This window comes from Patella vulgata, chromosome 9 (assembly GCF_932274485.2).
Source record: "Patella vulgata chromosome 9, xgPatVulg1.2, whole genome shotgun sequence".
Classification (NCBI taxonomy): Eukaryota; Metazoa; Mollusca; class Gastropoda; family Patellidae; genus Patella; species Patella vulgata.
Window position 1 is genome coordinate 28,031,537 of NC_065887.2, and position 20,417 is coordinate 28,051,953.

At 35.8% G+C, this 20,417-nt stretch overlaps 1 protein-coding gene across 1 annotated transcript in view; it reads left to right on the plus strand.

Moving 5' to 3' along the window:
• The window catches only part of LOC126807690 (megakaryocyte-associated tyrosine-protein kinase), a 76,663-nt gene that overhangs the window by 1,992 nt on the left and 54,254 nt on the right, over positions 1 to 20,417 (plus strand). The gene's annotated exons all lie outside the window — the stretch shown is intronic.

The following is a 20,417-nucleotide window of genomic DNA, read 5'->3' on the forward strand; positions in this document are numbered from 1 at the left end:
AAGAATTGCCTTTGATGTATGTAAAGGAATGGCTTACCTTGCTTCTAGAAAGGTAATGATTTCAGTTGCCTCATTCAGTACTTTTAATTAAAGAGGCACATTCAGGTAAATGTTCCTGTTGCAGGCCTTTCTTTAGACCTTAAATGTTATATAAACTATTAATTAGACATTTATTAACATGACAAGACTCTCTGGCCGAACGGATGGCTCGGATTTTAAGTAGATGATTAGAAAGGTTCGGCCATTTAATGATTTAATTTAAAAATGGAGAAGCAAGACTAAGTCTTGAACAACCAGTACGGTGTTTACTATAATAAACAATCAAAGTACACATATTAACTAGAAACATGATAACTTCGCTCAGACTAAAGAAATTTGAATGAAGTTTTCAATACATTCATTTTGCATTAATTATAGCAAGAACGGACAACTCTTTATCTAAATCTTACATCACGCTTCTTTTATGTAAATTCATTTGAGTAGTTAAAATATCTATCAAACCTTTGTATTGCTATTTTATTTCAATAAAAGATACTTCGCTCTTATAGTTTTGTTTTCGTTTAGATTGTTCACAAGAAACTGGCGGCAAGAAATGTATTGTTAACATTTACAAGAGAAGCAAAGATTGCAGGATTCGGACCGTCAAAACCAGAAGAAGAAACTACTAATTATGATAACGCTTCAAAAGCGAAGGTGAATAGACTTTGACTATTATTGATGTTTTTCGTAATTAGAAATGCAAATATTTAGATACTTGAAAATAAGATCATGAATAATCAATTTAAAGGTAAGCAGATGTATTATTTTAAAGGATCCCAATCGCTATTCTTTGGCACCTAATGTCTGTCATTGAGTCAACTGGCGTGGTTTCGATTCCCCGGTTGTACGTGTCAAGGAGTAGGGTCGCCTTTCCAACCTCGTGGGTTTTCTCCGGGTCCTCTGGTTTCCGTCCACTGCTAAAGGACCGTACGCGAAAGTGCAAGCTAAACATTGAAATAAAATTGAACCATAAGTTAGTCCCGCAATGACCTAGTTTGTGTCGAGTGGACGTTACTCTCCCCCCCCCCTCTCTCTCTCTCCCTTTAAAACAGGCGGTATGTCGGATCAAAGGTAGATAAACTTATGACGAAGCCGAAGATTTTCAAATACACGTTCAAATATTCAAATATGGAAAATTCAAAAGATACTTTATCTTTGAATCCAGGAAAGAATTCCTATTAAATGGACAGCACCAGAATGTCTAGTTTCCTTAACAAATGCTAATGAAAAGAGTGACGTCTGGTCTTATGGCGTTGTATTGTGGGAAATATTCAGTTTGGGTGAGCATTATTTTATTAATTAATTAAACCCGTCTTTATTTACGTAGCATATAAAGCAAATGTACAATATAAATTACTAGATATGCGAACTTACTTACCAAATAATCAGAAAGTAACACCAGACCAGTTCTTAATTATAGATAATATAATAATGACTACGGACGCGACACAGTAAAGTGATATAAATGAAATTAAATGAAATGGGGTTTAACGTCCTACTGTTTTGCTCCGACTAGGATAATGAAGACCGGTAAAGTGATATAAAAAAGCTAATAATAATCAATTACAGGAGAGACACCATACAGTGATATGAAGAGTCGTGACGTAGAAAGTAAAGTGAAATCTGGATACAGGTTGTACAAACCTGAAATATGCGAAGAATTGTAAGGATACCATTTTTAAAATTACTCTTGACATTTTGAATTGTATGTAGATTTTATATGTTGTAAATATGTTGTCCTTTAAGGCATAAAGAAAACGATAGGCCATTACATTATGGTTACTATACGCATTATAAATTTTGTAACCCTTATTCTTAGTCGTAATACTTTAATTAAATATTTGCATACACTATGAATTTTTAATAATAATAATTCATGCCTGAATTTCTTCCGATTTCTAATAATATATCAACAAATGTAATAATTTATTACTTTTAATATCTATAGTCGTTACGGTTTGTGACCACATTGGAATATTTGTATCCATTATTTGTGTTGTTATGGGTTTGGTGTTTTGAAATTATGATTTGTAATTTAAATATTATTTACAGTCATTATGATCTGATGAAGAATTGCTGGGAGGAAAACCCAAAGAAACGACACAGCTTCAATACAATCAAAGAACAGATTTCAAAGACATTCAGCGGGAACACCTCTGACGCTGTATATTATTATAAATAAACCATTGTAATAAAGAGCCCAAGAGAAGATGATGCGATTGCTCTTCTCAGGACAGTGAATTTCAACACTGTCTTAAAGTGGCAATTTTACATATAAAAATCTGGCAATGTTTTTTTTTCTTTTTCCTGCCGCTTTCATAAGCAAACAATCTGAATTAAATCGACCTATCATTATTAATGTGTTGGACGTTACACTTGTAATAAACAACAACAACAGAGAGCTGAACTGTGTTGATTAATAATAATACGATTACATTATTTACAAGATTTTTCATTGACGTCTAATCTCTCAATTTGCTGTCGTTTAGACGGAGAAACTATATTTGTTACTGAAAACAACATATCTTACAAACTATGAATGAGTCGCCATAACTTAGCTATACACATACTGGCGACAAACAGCCGTCAGATAAAGTCTGGGTTGTCATTTAATAATCTAATTTGGATTATTGTGGGGTTACTGATCACTTTCAGTCTATGATGTTATTTTATAATGTATATATAATTCTAAATATAAGAAAAGATTTTTTTTTATCTTTGACGGCATTATATAATTTTGCATTGATTAAACAGAGATTATGTAAGAGCTAAATCTGCCATCGGATTTCTCCGATATTAAGTAGATTTAAGTACGTTTAGCGGTTTATGCTGTCACCGTAAAAATGGATAATGGAGATTTTGTTTATTATCGTAACAACGGTAGCAATGAAAATCGAGGCCAGACTAAAATTGTATGGCAGATAGCTAGTGTTTATTATGATTATAATAAATGTATCATTATTGGTACACACGAGAGACAGAGAGTAAAACTATGTCTAATAGTTCAAATAAGAAGAAAACCGGATGTCTTGTGCATAAATTAGTTATGAACGTTGAATTTCGAAAAAAACGTAGACCACTAGTAACCACCCCCACTTTGTCTTATAATACTAAGGATCGTTATTCATAAAAACCATCAGGTTACGGGAATTCATTAAATTTCATTTTACGAAGACCACACAGTTACTTGTATTTGGTATAACATATTATATTAATAATAGGATCTTCATTAAAATGCAATATATATTAATTTATAATATTACTTAATAGTACTTTCCCAATACTAGATTTTATTGAACATCAAACTATTAAGTATTTACATTATTTTTGGGTATATCTAATGAAATGATAGTACGTCCTAGATTATTTTTACAAAGTTAATTGAAATAAAATCTACGTTTTATGATGTATATATACCTGTAAATATATGAAAAGAATTTATCTTTGACTGTGTCATGTTATTTATATTAGCGAACACGGTGTTTATCCAAGATTTCTGGTATGGTGTGTGTGGGTGTGTGTGTGTGTGTATGTATGTATGTGTTAAAATGGCCCTGATTATAGGTGGACGGATTCCGTTCCAGAGGATATTCCTTATTATGTGGTAACTCAAAAAATAAATATTTAACAGTAGATTTGTACGTACATCGCACTTGAGAAATCTAGTGCGGCCTCAGTCTGAGTAAAATATAGATCTATATATCGTTTCGTATACTTTCGATGGCCTACACTACACGAAGATCTGACCGGTTGTACTGGAATGCCGCTGTTGTCCCTATGACGTCAGACATTGATTAATCAATCAGCGTTGACGTTTCTAGTGGTTTACCAGATCCTAGTGTAGTAAAGAAAAGTAAAACGAAATTTTGAACTATAAAAATCGAAACGAAATAGGATCTGTGTTTTAATCAGATTGGTGCAGTCTGAATAGTGAACAAAGGTTTGTGAAGGCTTGCTTTTTGTTCCATCGTAATCCTATATATATATATATATATGCGAAAAAAAGAGGCGAGAACCTTAAAAATAAAATCTGCCGTTTCCGTTCGAGTTATGTCCTAGTGACTACGAGGCAAAAGGTCACGTAGTTTGTTGTTTGTTGCTCACCGCCCGGTCAAATACTTGACACAATATTGGGGGGGGGGGCGTGGGGTTCTAGTTGTTTAACTCGAGGTCTGTTATTGAGTCAAGTGGCGTGGTTTCGATTAGGTTCACATGTCCAACCTCTTGGGTTTTCTCCCACTGTTAAAGACCTCTACGCGCAAGCGAGTTATTGACATGAAATTGAACCATATGTTAAACTGTGTGTGTGTGGGTGAGCGTGTGATGGTGTGATGGTGTGTGCGAGCGTGTGATGGTGTGTGTGTGTGGGTGTGTGTGTGTGTGTGTGTCTCAACCCACTATCCCTCTTGTGGTAAAGCACAATTATGCGCGTGCACCAATCGATAAGAAATTAATTTAATTTGAATCGAAAATAAATTAATAATCCGCAGTTTCCGAACAGACGTACTGCTAATTAGCCGAATTCGTATGCTTAGAAAAACAGTACTGCAACACCCATACGTTGTCGTTCTCCAACTAATACAGGTTACCAGGAAATGAAAAAAACACCCATCGGCAGCAGTGTCGTCTGTGCCATAATAAGACTCGTGGTGATCTTTAGCCAAATATGCTATTCCTAAAACGGCTGAAATTCGGGCAAGTACGAGTACCGTTAGGTTCGTTCATAAACACTCGCATAAGCCACCGGCAACAATTTTCGGACAATGATTGGGAAAACGCTCAAAATTGATTGAGCGGTTTTATTCCAATGCAAAATATTCCTATTGTTATTATTTTTAAAACAAAATCAGTTACTAGTCAGTAAAATATGTCTACTGAGTCAATGGGGGATAACTCTTCAAGTACTTTCGTGAAAGTACTCAGAATTGAGATAACCAATCCAGAGGCATGTTTATCGACATTCCTATCAGTTAGGTGGAATAACTCTTCATGCACGTTTGTGATAGTCGTGTGAATCGAGAGGTACCGTAAACACATATCCTGGAAATTTGATGAAATCGTCAAGAATTGAACTCTGTAGTAAGACTACTGTAACGTACGCATGCCAATTAGAGCAGTAAATCTGGAAATAATATTGCGAAAACATTCAAAGTCGATAGAACCATCATTACCCCAACAGTAACTTAAGCTATATTTGGTTACTGCCAACATGGCTTAACCAGGATTTCCCTTAGCCTTGGACATTAATTATCGTCTGCTGCTATCATTCGGGTTAAACAGCAATGATACTGCCCTTTGCTGGCTCCCCAGTCATGTTTATATTAAAGGGAATGATCAAGCAGGATTAGCTGCCTAATCTGCTTTAGATCTTCTTATTTCACAATGCCTTTTACCTTTCACAGATATTAGACCCTCTATCCACTATTTTATATATGACCGCTGGTAAGTCTCTTGGGATCTTGCAAACACATATAGACGTCATCACATCAAGCCTCTCTTGGAAACAGGCTAACAAGAGGGGTGAAGTTGTGTTGTGTTTGCTCCCATTGGTCACACTTTTTAACTTAAACATTTATGTTTGCCCAACCCGGTTTATATAGAAAATATAGAAAACAAGAGACAGCCGTTTATTTTAAATTTTAATTGGAAATACTTATATTTTAATCATATTTATTATACATTAATTTATTGTGATATTTTTAATAGTGATCTGAGTTGGTCTCACTTGCCAAATGCCAGAAATGCGCCATTTTGATGGAGGTAATGGCTTAGTTAAAATCAGAAATGTACGTTAAGATTTACTTGAATGAATTAAACTTTATTAAATCTACATATCTGAGAAAATATTAGTGTCTTTGTACTATTGTACAATTTAAAAAAATCAAATCATACCATTTTGTTCGACCCCTCGCAACAAACTGTCCGATGGGTAATCAATCATAAGAATATTTGCACGGGAAATATGCAACTCAAGATAATTTCAGCTAGAAGTATAGATTTATTGTTTAAATCTATGGACAGAAGGCAATAAATTCATTTGTCAAATTGGGCGAAACCTTCCCAACATGTATAGGTCTAAAACAGTAAACTGCTAAAGCAATGTCTGCCTAAACAAGCAAAGATTGTCTTATTAAGTTTATAGAATATATTTTGTTTCGTTCCAGTAAATTTTGGCCATTTTGGCAGTTTGATAAAACGAACACACTGAGTTTGCCTGGCAGCAATAAGACAACCAGAAGTGAATATTTCTAAGAGGAGTTGGGATGGGCTAGAGTTTCGCGCTTCTAGCTCAGCAGGCCGGTCACCTCTGACTTGCGGTCATGGTTTTGATCTCTGGTATGACTGCATGTGGCTTGCCGTGGAAGCAGACGTTAAACACTAAGAACAACACGAATATGTCTTATATAACCAGTTCTGACTACAGAATTTGAGTGCTAGGAGTGACCATCACAAATATCCACTTATGGCTAAAACAGTTTTATTCTTGTGGGCTTCAATCAAAAACAGATAATGCATTTGATCTATTTTGATTAGCTGTGGGACATAGCCATCTCTATAAAAAAGCACAAAATGAAATCAAAAGTAAACAAAACCTCAAAATTGCAAAAAATGAGGATATTCACTTCTGGTCCTGGGCCTCCGGAATGATCAAGAAAAGTATTGTTGGCAGATTGTGAGCCACCAACAGTAGAGTGTGATACATGGTTAAAAATCTTTCATTTTCATTGTGTTAAGAATACATATCTGGGGACTGGTTTTGTTCTGATTTTAATCAAAATTTTAATCAAATCTTGCACATCTCTGATTATTTGTATTCTGAAGATGCTTTGATGGCCCTATTTCTAACATCTTTATTGCTACTCCCATGAGGAAATACAGGCCATTTACCACAAAGTTTTGTTACTTTTGTAAAGACCTACTCATTTTATTGAAGGACATCTTAATATAGTTATAGACTTTTTTTTATCGACCTGTTAAAGATAATTTCCTGCGTACAAACTGGGTGATTTGATAATATATTTGGATTAAAAACATATTCAAACTAATTAATCTATCAAAATTTTGCTTCAAATCAATCTCAAAACATTGTATTCGCCAGGGAATATCCCTGCTATAAAAATTCATTGAACGAAGTCATGTTTGTGTCAGGTGACTTAGCTGACGCGGTACCCAGCACAAGTGAAGCTGAGGGAGAATTCGTTGCATATACAAGACGATGATGATTTAATCGCTCTCATGTCTTTTTCCGTGTTTTATCTCAGAAACGGCTGTACGTTTACGCTCACCATCAAGTTTATCAACATATACATCAAGTGCTCACTAACGCTGAGAGATCAGACAATCTTCGCGTGCAACCTTTAACGTCACTCGAGCAGACATCCTTAATCGTCGGGTTGTCGGTTAGGGAAACCCTTACATTTTTGCCTTGTATGCGCCCCATGGGTGTTTTTCAGGGAATCCACTATTTTTCTTGTAAGACTGGATGTTCTACAACTGCGATACTTTAATTGGAAATACCAACCGATAAATATTTTTGTGGGAAAGTAACTTTAAATCTCTTTGAAATTAGTGGTGAAGTCACGTGACAGTATATTCGACCGCATATAAGTAATAAAAAAACGTATTATTTTGATATTTAGGTCTATAGAAATTTCCCAATCTTCTGGTATCGTCTGACCCTAACACAATAATGCCAACGGTCTATTTCAAAGAAGCTTGTTTGACCCCGTCCTTAAGTCCTCAAACATTTTAAAACAATAGATCGTCCTCGTATCGGACATTTTGGGGAATTAACTGTGCCAAAAATATTCCATGAATGGGTTTAAATTTAGATTCCGAATGAAACGATGTATGACGTTCTTGCCCTTTTGATCGTTGACCAATGTACCAGACAAACATATATTATTATCCCATTTGACAAACAGATTGTGACGTATTTTATGCAGCTACACGGTGTCCACTAAGAAGAGTTTCTGATGTCTTTGGTATATAAGAAGCATCCGTTTTTAAACTTATAACATGGTTACCAGAATTGACAGAGAAAAACCTTTTACGGGAATTCATCAGGTGGCCTGAGGGTAACTGAGTTAATGATATTCTTCAAAGATTCATGAAAGCCCAAGCAAACCCCATTATAGAGGCCCCAGAAAAAAAAATTCCCGAGAATTACATAAACAGAGAGCTACCAATATATCAACTGTATGGTCGAAATTCGACCATGAACAATTTTTTTTCACAGATAAAGTCATTGGCTGGCCCGGTTCGACTCAAGACGCAAGAGTGTTCGGCAACTCTCTATTGCACACAGCAGGGACAAATAATCTGAATCCTTTGGATTCCAAAGCCAGGACAATACTTTCCTATAAATTCCTTTTCTTTACGCTGGTTTTAAATTTAGATTCCATATGTCTATATATCTGCATGAAAGAGTCACTTGTACTAGAACTGCTGAACCTATTTAAGGCAGTCGCGGTAGTTTCTTCTGAATTGTTTTAAATCGTAATAGACCTCTGACTCTGTCCTGTAGACGTTGTCTATTACCGAGTTCGCTGGTATTCGGAAGGAAATGGGTAGAATTATCACCACTTACGCCCACATCAGAACTATTATTGTTAAGTTCAGACAAAATATCTGTATTTTTTTATGCGTCTGAAAATAGATAATGGACAAGAATTAACATTCATTGTTTTATTTGTCTATCACACGTCAGAAAACCATAAGCATGGCTATATACCTATATGGTATAGAAGTGATCCCAGCGACAGGTCATGCATTTTCTGAAAATTCCACCTCAATTGATTCAGCAACTCCAAAATATGGGCATATAAAGCAACAACGACAGCGCCAACTGCATGAATTTGAACATGTCATTGGTTTGGTCATGTGTTCCATGTAGTTTGCGTTGTGGACGACGCCCTTTAAGCTTAATTTACAACTTTTGAGTCAATGGGGCAAATGATACACTGAAAAAAAACCTTGTGTTGAAACAACACAAACTTGTGTTGTTTTCAACACAAGTAAGGTGTCTCTATTTAACAACACAAACTTGTGTTGAAACAACACAAAACTTGTGTTAAATGTTGAAACAACACAAAACTTGTGTTAAAATTTATCAAACAACACAAACTTGTGTTGAAACTTGTGTGAAAATCTACACAATACTTGTGTTGAAATTTTTGAAACTTGTGTTGAAATTTTTGAAACTTGTGTTGAAATTTCTGAAACTTGTGTTAAAATTTCTGAAACTTGTATTGAAATTTCTGAAACTTGTGTGGTTTCATACAAACTTGTGTATAACCATCCACAAAAACTTGTGTTGTGTTTTTCCCCAATTTATATACAGTATAACAACCTTTTTATGCAGGACCCATCTCTTTGCTCTGTTAGACCTGTAAAGTTTGATAAAAGAAGGAAACAAAATTTGTTTTTGTTTTTGTAAGATTATTATTTATTCATAAAATCATAGGAAAAAGTAAATTAATACATCAAAACTAAATAGATATTTGAAATTTTAAAAGAAAAACAGAGAATTCTAATACTAATTATATTGTGTTATATATAATGACCCCCCCCCCCCCACTTTACCCATCACAAAATATAACATAGCTATTTAAATTGTTCTTAACCCCACACACTTTACCTATCACAAAATATAAAAAAGCTATATAAATTGTTCTTTACCCCAAAACAAGAACTGAGAATATAAAGATATGTACACAGTATCCCTACCCCATACTCCAAAATATATAATTCAAATAATATCTAAATTTAATAACATCCAAACCAAGCACTAAGATTAATTATGCACTAAATTGAAACAATTTCAAAAACTGAAAAGTGCTACAAAATCACACTACAAGTGATTTGTGAGACATATAGAAATAACTAATATACACAGAAAACTAACAAAAGAAAAATGCACTATTTTGCAGGAGTAATAAAATGATGTAAAACCTTTTCTTCATTAAAAAAACCCCAAACAAAATGAATATTTTGTAAATAAAAGAAGCAAAGCATCAAGATTACAGGATTGAAATAAAAAAATATCATATGTACAAAAAATTTATATACAATCACAAGTCATAAGCGACAGTGGTTCAGTGAGTATAAGGTGTTGGCCGAGAAATGTCAACTGGATTTTCCGGCATAGTTCCCACTTGTCAGTAGTGTTGGATATGGCAAGGGATAATTGGGTACAAGCCCGGAATCGAAAGAGAGAGAGAGAGAGAAATGGGGTTTAACGTCCACTTGACACAAACTAGGTCATTTCGGGATTAACATATGGTTTAATTCTATTTCAATAATTCGTTGCGCATAGGGGTCTTTAGCAGTGGGAGGAAACCGGAGGTCCCGGAGAAAACCCACAAGATTGGACAGGCGACCCTACTCCTTGTCACGTACAACCGGGGATTCGAAACCACGCCAGTTGACTCAACGACAGGCCGTATGATACCGCACGCACGTGCTTACCATTCGGCCATCCACCACCCCCTCCCCCTTTCCCGGAATCGAAACCGTCCCCACTGCGTTCACTTAGAAGAACCCTTGACAATTGAATTATTTGACTCAATGACAAACTTCCTGATCAAATGTGTGCGTGTTAATCATTGACCACCCCCCCCCGGGTTCCCGTTAAAGAACCCTTGACAGTTGAAATATTTGATATAAGAGTAGGGTGTAGGGCAGAATCACTCTAAGAACACAGAAAAGTAGGATACTAAACCGTATTTCATTTCATAAGCTAGGGAAAGTCACCTTTATGTAGGTCAAGGTTTTTTGTAATTCTGGGTGTATTTGATCTACATTTGGTTTCTAGTAATGCCTATTAAATACTTTATGATTTCTGACCAAATTCTAAGTGATTTATATGTCACTTTACTTGCTATATTATACATACATTTCTGAAGAGAATTAAAATCTAATTGTGTTTTGGAAGAAAATTTAACATTAATAACAAAAAATAAATATTTAAAAATTGGGTCAAATGCATTCTTTCCCAGAAGTATAAAATATATTGATGCTTGGGTTTTCTTGTTGTTATCATACAGCAAATACTCTTTCAATGGTGTTCCAGCCTAAAAAATAAAAAGTAGGCAATAAGAATACTTTCTATGGTTCACAACGTTTAAATAAACAATTTATTTTGCCACATCGAGACCGAGTCTCTATTTGGTTTCAACTTTGCGTAACGCTTATTGTGTCTTGTCCAGTTACAGACCCAGGCAGATTATTATGCTCAAATCAAATGAGTTAGAAGTCAGAAAAAAGTCTTGAGATTTGGGACTGAAGTCTCATAATAGGTCAACTATTCACCCTTTCATACATGTATTGTCTGCAAATCCAGATTCCCTACTACATCATGGCAGCACCTATTTACTTGGCAATGTCTAATTATTTTTGGACCCATTCTTATTTTATTTGACAACAAATTGGATATTACCCTTTAAAATCTATTGAAATCTATTTGAAAGTAAAATACTGTCCATCATTATTTTACTGCTATTTACTGTAAAAATACACATACATGTAGGGCCTATCGCAACTTGAAGGAAATCAATGGATGTGATTGGCAAAAATCAAGCATGCCAAGTACTTGAAACAGCAGAGTCCTAGGCATTGCCCCAAGAAGAATAACTAGATTACAAAGCAAGTGTATAGAAGTACTTCCTGATTAAAAATACAAATATATATGTTACTTACATTTTGCGTGTTTTCCCCTTGTCAGTGATACAGGACGGAGGACCTGACAAGGACAGCTGTCTAATCGTTCGGATGGGAAGAAAACCGAGGTCCCGTGTACACATTGGCGTGCACGTAAAAGATTCCTTGGCAATTGGAATTCGATATAAGAGTAGGCTGTAGCGTATGCCCGTCTTCATTAGCCCAATTAATGAGCAAAACAGTAGGATGTTAAACCCCATTTCATTTCATTTTCAAAATTATAAAATAATTTGATGGCTTAATATTCAAAAGGTACAGTCCTTCATGTTTATAAAATTGTACGGGAGCCATAAAAAGCTCCTGATACCTTGAATATAGGCAGTTTAAAAGTAAACAAAAATCTCAATATTTAGGAGAGAGAGAGAGAAATGGGGTTTAACGTCCATCCAACCCCCCCACCAAGTGTATAGAACCAGTTCCTGATTTAAAAAGCAAATATGCATGGTACTTACATAGTCTTTGTCTGATAAGCAAGATCTGTGAGAAAACGTCTCCACAATATCAATAGCCCTTTCCAACTTGAACAACGGATTACATGTCATTTGGGACTCAAAAAAATATGACCAAGACATTTGGGACTCGGGTATACGACGTTTGGGACTTTGGTATACGTCGTTTGGGACTCGAGATAATTTATTAGAAATAGGCCAATTCAAAACACGAAAGAAAATATTTATTAACATGAAACACGTGGTTAGTAAAAGGCTCAACCAAACGATAAAACATTAGTTGCACTTACGGTTCTTTGATAATCATCGTTTCTCATAAAAGTTTTATATTTATTTAAAACGAATAATATGCTGATGAATTTATTTGAAAATGACCTACACAAAAAACAAAATAAATATTTACACGACATGCAATCTTTTTTTACAAGCCCCTAGAAATTGTTAACGATAATCCGCGAGCTGCACGTTGACACGCTTGTCGTAGATGGCAATACCAATTGATAAATTAGTGCGTACAAGGCAAAGTTTTTTTGTGGAAAATATAAGAAATGGCAACGAACAAAGCGGGATAATTAAAGCTGATAATCCCAATGTTATTACAGTATGTTCAAAGAAACCTAACGGTTATTTGGTGGATGAGGAAAAACGTGAGTTGTCAATCATCGAGAATGGCGGCCGTGTGTTGATTGCAGTTATACCGTTTCACGAAAAAACATTAGCAGTGGTCAGTCAATCAAGCTCGTTTACTATTTATAACGCAAATTTTTCGTTTCGGTTAAAACAAAATATACGTCCATTTTAATTGGCCGAAGGATGTGTGACTAATAGAAATATGGCGGGCGGACAAACTGACCAAACAGTATATTTCGAGGTATTTGAGGTAAGCTAATTTAATATTATATCATAACTGCATGTGCATACTTGTGTTTCTGTGTGATTAAATATTCAAAAAATCATTCTTAGGATACAGCCTCGACACCAGTCCGCCTTGAATTGCAATGTTTGTTTTGTGTTCTGGGCGCCATTTTGAAAAAAAAACTGACATGACCTATATAATACAATCCAGCGATAGTGCAGTCAATTTCCTTTAAAAGGGAATCTGAATTTGTTAATTTTCTGCAATATCACTTCGGTGGTAGCGGACGTTAAATAAAGCTATTTCACGTACAAAGACCTACAATAAAATCCAGGTGAATTGGGAAAAATATTCATGTATTTTCTTGATGAAGAGTAGCTATTTCAATTTGTAAATGCCCAGTCATCTTAGACAAATAATAATTCCAACTTCAAATCAGTTGTATTTGAATAATTGTATTTTTCCACTTGCATAATAATAAAAACTTGACTTTTATTATTTTATTTCTTCAGTCCAAGAACATGGAAAATTGGTAATTGCCTTGTATCACTGCAAACTATAAGGCACAGGGAGCCTTGGGCAGAAATGATAATAATATGGTTCTCAGATATGTTACTGTGTACAGACTGAACAAAAAATATATATACACTTGCTATTACATGTACATTATATCATTGGCAATAATAAGATCCAATTTTAGTTTTTAGTTACACACTGTTAACCACCAATAGATGACAATAAATCATAAAATGTATTCAGCTCGACGTAAGACTTAAATAAATAGATACAGTTGGTTTAACTTGAATAGAAGTTTTAATTATCTATGCTGCATGTATGCATATATCACCTTGCAGCTGAATCACATTACATATCTTTTTAGTTGATGTTCATATCGTCTTACGTATTTGTCAACATCAATGTGACCTTGTTCTATGTCACATTAGCCTTTTCAGACTAAAGAATGACTGAACAAATAGCGGAGACGGGGTTTCAGCCGGCTGATTTAAATTATTTCTTTAAATACAGTAAAGCTTGAAATATGTCAGTTTTCACTCTTTAGAATGTTTTTGTAAATAAGTTTTTATTGTAGTTTCCGTGGCGTATTCCCAATAAGCGTTAGAAACAAAGATATACACCCTTAATCCCGGTGCCGATAAATGTTGGGTTGTGTGGAACATGCTAACAAATCTCGGGTACGATATATGTTTGATTCTGGTTGAGAACAGCATGAGAGCAACATGATTGTTTTCATTGGAGATGAGACGCAAATATTCAAAGGGGTCAGACAAACTCTAAACCAACCGCGTTCCCTTTACTGACTCCCTTCAAAGGAGGCCCTGTCTGTCTACCTGTGGAATAACATGCATTTGTATCTGTTAAATTTGTGTGGTAGACAGATAGATATTATTTATATAACGTCTTACCCCAAACAAATTGCAAAAGAAACCATGAAGTTTCTGAGAGCGATATTTCGTAATTAGTGTGCTTTAATGGTGGGAGAATAAATAATTTCTTTTTAAATTTTTCAAACACAAACTGGTCATATATAAAATAGCATTTTCTGACAAGACCAGCGATAATCTCGTAAGATATGACTTTTACTATGTCTATTAAATGGTTTTCGACGTCTCTTCAAGGTCACCGTCTTGCGCCAAAGTCGTGAAACGCACCGTCGGGGGATTTGTTGGGGCCTGTCTCCCCCAGAAAAATTTCTAGAAATTTCAAGTCGGTCTTGCCTGGCCATGAATACGGCAACCTGAAAGTGGTCGAATTTAATGTAGACATCTGAACTCCAATCAACAAATCAATCAACCAGGCTGTTGTCGTTGCATTCACATGACACCAGACGTGTCACCGATGAAACAAATATGCCTGAAACAAATGTCGCTGTTAGTGCGACCCATTTGTCACAATTTCAAGGTCCCAAATAATAGTCCTTTTTTACTACTAATAGTAATTCAATCAGTAAGTGCTATTTACCTTATAATAGTCGTCTTGGCTTTTATCCGACATTACACAAAACACCAATGGTAACTGTCGGGTGGTCTCTCCAGTCTTAATGAAGGCGTGGATGGAAAACAGCTGAGACCATGGCTTGTTCACCACCCAAAAGGTTGCATCCATATACCAAGTTTTTGCGCGTGCGAGTAGTTGCATCTGTCTAGCGTGCGAGTAGTTGCATCTGTCTATCAGTACAAAAAATGTGATGGCGCCTTTCCCCAACTTTTACTCTTTTTTGATAAAATCCCGGTACACTATGATCGATGAAATCTTCGTCAAGCTAAAACAAAATCAAAATTCGTCAAGCTAAAACAAAAAATAAATAAAAAAGTACATTAATAAATAAATAAAATTGTACATTTAATTACATGTTAATAAATTCTTATATACATGGGTATTTAATTGCATGAGTACTTACGCTTGACGACACGTCAGTGGGATCTTTTGGTCGCAGAGGCTGTCGGGTTCTTTGTAGCGACCATGGGTGGTCTGCTATGAATATGTTCTTCTGCAGAACCGACACTGGATAAAACTCTCTCCGCTATTGAGGAACATGACTTGGTAAAAACATTTCCTTTGGCTTCATGCTTTGCCTGTAATGATAAGATAAAACATATTAAACTACAAATATATTATTGGTTTATTTATATTTTATTTATTTACACACATATATAAATTTTTAATTTAATTGATATATAATTTTTAAACCTACTGTAACTTTTATCTTGGTAGCCGTGTGTATAAAGGGGTAGTTTTCTTCTCTGTCTAAGATATATTAAATTCATTTATTATTATAGAGTTAACTAGGTTAACTAGAGTTAATTATCTTTACATTTTGTAGCTGAAATACATTTCTATACAAGGTAGTTAACTAGGTAAAATAAATCACCCTACCTTAATTGTATAACTAAACCCTTGGTTGTCAAACAACTTGGACTTGCCACGGGAGGTACCATTGGTACACGAATGCTTTTCAGCGTCATTTGTAACAAGGGACTCGAAGAACGAGGCTAGGCATATTCCACAAGTCATGTCAAATGGTGACGTCATATTCTTATCTGGAGAGCATGCGCAATAAATACTGTCGGTGTAGAATGTAATAACAAGACGCTAGAGATTGCCATTTGATCAAGACTTCTGGCGTATTTCGCTGAATATAACTGATTAGAAATTACAGTAAAACAGAAACGATTGAATGTAAATCAGTTTATACATTCATATTACATTATGTGTTGCAACCCATTTGTGTCAATTTCTAGATCCCAAATATTATCGACTTAGCTCCTTTAAATAGACCCTTGATGAGCTACTACACATGCATTTGAGCGTAAAACATTGACCATACATCGATTGGCTAATTACTCATGGGATGGCTCTATGGGTTAGGAGGAGGGTTAGGTGACTGAATGGCCTAACGCGCGCGCTTTAAATCATAAGGTCTGTCACAGAGTAACATGACGCGGTTTCGATTCCCACACTTTTACATGACAAGGAGTATGGTCGCCTGCCCAATCTCGTGGGTTTTCTCCGGTTCCCACCCACTGCTATAGACCATTACACGCAAGCGAATTATTGAAATAAATATGAACCATGGGTTGGGTTGGTGGTGGTCTCGGAAATTTTTGAAAGATACTTGGCCTCTAGCGTCATTTTGGCGTGTATCTGGGGTAACTTGGGGTCGCTTTGCAAAAACACAGCATCTTAGATTTAACACAACATATGACAATACATATACTACGTTTACGTTTTACTGATTTAATAATAATCAGGGGTACATGATTTTGGCAGCAACTTTTAAGCAGGAAAACACATGGAAAAACAAAAACCGTGACCATCAGAAGCCAAAATATCAAACTGGAAATTTGTTCCATCACATAAACTATTCGTTTATTTTTTTCAATACCCAAGACCATGTTTAACTGGTTTCTAATGGAACTTTTCGTGCACACTTAGAAGCGAGCTCATTAATAGCTTTATAAAATTTAACAGTACGTGATAAGCCATTTTCGATGCTTAAAACGGCCAGACCGAACTTTTCGTGCACACTTGGAAGCGAGTTAATTAATAGCTTTATAAAACTTAACAGTACGTGATAAGCCATTTTCGAAGCTTAAAATTGCCAGACTGAACGATAATAAGCTTTTCCCAGATATATTAGTGACGAATCGGACCGTCAGAAGGTCCGCAGTTGGCAAAAATATTGAAAAACATCAAGATTGTTAGCGTCTAACGAAATGAAGTCGAAAGTAAAAGTTTATCTTTCAATTTCGTTTTTGATGATCGGATACCAGTCAGCCTACATAAGCGATCGATAATCGCATGCATGATAACTGACGGCAGTGCGCGACACTGGCGCGCACTGTAGCGTTCTACAGGCCCGGACTAGGCCCCGATAACCCGCCGGGGCCCGGATACCCTGACGGTGACAAGAACTTCAAACGGAACGAGGATGGGCCGGGAGGTGGTTTGTAGTTTTAAATTCACCAATTTTTCCAAAAGAAATGGACTAACAGAGTTCGATTCTAATCCTACCCACGCTACTAGGTACCAAGATTCAGAAAAGTTACCAATTTTCTTCCACTTTACGATCTTCTACAGTGCATTGGGCCCCTGTCCAAGTGTCCCGGCTATCAACCCTCTCACGATCCCTGTCGTCAAACTCGACTGTGAACAGTTCTTGTGGCTAGATGGAGACCATGTTGAATAAAGCACGTGATCCCACGATCAAATTGTCAAATCGGTGTCATCATTCCTTAAATTAATGTTAATATATCAAAAAGGTTACCAGATAAGTGTTCCATCTATACTGCAGAATTAAAGGCAATATCCACATCTCTCGATTGGCTTTTATCATCCACCATTCAAAGAGCTTTCTGTGTGTCGGATTCCCTAAGTAGCATGACAAAACAACATCTAGACCAGAAATTGTTCAGAATATTCGAGCAAATGTTGATTCCCCTCGTGTTAAAAATAAAACCGTAAAATTTACATGGATACCATCCCATGTCGGCATATTGGGAAATGAGTCTGCAGACAAACTTGCTCGCAATGGACTCAACTTATGCAAGACCGAAGACTTAAAATATACCGCCCAGAAATTTAACAGCATTGTCAAATCTAAAATGAGCTGGCAAGAGTAAATTCTTTCAAATTTCAATTAAATAACGATCTAGTTGTCAAGTCGGAGGTCAAACACACGTGGCGCATAATGTGTGGATTAATCACAGGACTGAGAACTAAAGATTTAATTATCGACCATAAATATAATCCAGTGAAGTGCGAATGCGGCTACATTTTAAACGTTAATCATGTCGTAATTGCGTGCAAAAAATTGGAAGAGAAAAGATTCCCTGTAAGAAGTTTAATTGAAGATGCCAGAAAAGTTCAATATACCCCCGCCCCTCTCTCTATCCTCGCAATATGCCATATAATATGAAGCGATCTCGAAATTCATAGCAGAATCGGGAATTAACTGTTAAGTTAATTGCTCACAACGTAGCACTGTATGACTAATCATGGAAAATAACTGGTTGTGCCTGAAGCAGCTTAATTAAGCGGACAATACTCCCAAAAGCCTAATTTTCTTTCCTAAAACAACTTTATTTCTAATATCTAACACCTGAGAATAGCTTTAACTATAACCTTTTACTATATATAATACTCTTCAAAAAAAATAGGGGATATTAAAACGCCAATACCTATGCAGATTGTGATATGATAAATAATCATGGACACTTGACATGCTTTGAGAGTATGTTCACAGATGAAGAACTTATCGCCCCAACAGAACCACTGTGCTGCACATGCGACGCGCAATAGCGTCATAGACGTGGGAGGGGTTCATTGTCAAATTTGACACTTCAAGGCAGGGTTGATGAAAACTGCCGGGTGCTGGTTTATCTATCCATGTTTGCTTTCCTATCGGTTCTTGCATACGAATTACTGTTTGGCGTATCTTTGCTTTAGTGTGTTACGTTTAATTTGATCGGGAGACGCGTTCGTCGACGTCAACGTCCACCGACAACACTGCAAGAATTGGCCGTGGCACTGTCCCAAATCGTAATTGGACGATTGATTAGGAGCATGCCACGACGAATTGCTGAGGATTGGTGGAGCAATTACTCATTATTAAGACAAAAATCAAAAACGTCCATTTTCACGTTTGACGGTGTATCTCTTAGCGAGTGAAATGGGGTCGTCAGATAAGCCGCCCATATGAACTGTTTATGCTCATGTGTAGTGCATTTCCGCAGTTTTGTATTGTTTCTGAATATCCCCTACTTTTTTTGAAGAGTGTATATATATTACGCCTTTAAAAGTAAATAATTCAGTTAAATCAACCTGTCCATAATATATATATATATATATATATATATATATATATATATATATATTGGACATTGAATTTGCATTCTTTGTTTTTTAAGTGTTCGTAATATATACCATCTACAGCGCTCCATTCCACTTTTCTTATTATCTGAAAATCGTTGATCCGCCCATCATTAATGACTGTTACAAATAAATAATATATTTCAAATCCTGAATATACCATTTTTGTCAATAAAATGTGTAAGCATTTAATTCTGAGATAGGTGTGGGATGGGTATTTTTAACACTTGTGCGCCGTAGACCATAATGAAATATATCGATGCAAGCCATGGAATTAATTCACAAAACGGTATATGCAAGATGGGAGAATTTAAATGTAACGGGGTTACAGTTCTAGTTTTTTCACCAACCGGGCTAATGAAGATGGGTATACCCTATGGCATGCAGTTAGTTAACTATGAGAGAATTTTGTTCAGGTAGCGGCTTTTACGCCTTAACGTCTTCAACGAGCACGTCAGCGAGTACTCGGTTTAAGACGCCGTTTCCTTGCTGGACCCATGGCAAAACAGTTTGAACTTATCCAGTATCTTATACTTAAACTATGATTCTCTTTCGAATATGTAATTTAGCCTATGTGGAGTACTAATACTACATAATAGTATTTGACCATGAAGAAATATTTCCATCAAAAGTGTACAAATCTGAAATAGATGTAAACAAAATATTCGAAAAGGATTTTAAAGAATCCTAAAACACAATTTACTTAATGATAACATTCTCGATCTTGTAAACTAATTGGCAGATGCATAATTTGTACATATACATTTATTTAGGCTTTATGATACAACTCACACGCGTTCAGAGGCGTAGCCGTGAAATATATATTGGGAGGTGGGGGCGCAAATGAAATTATATAAAATGTTGACAATCTGTGACGCCGGAGGCCCGATGTAGCGCGATAGGGGGAGTATGGGAGGGTCAAACACTCTGTAAACACTGGTTTGGCATATATTACGGCGTTA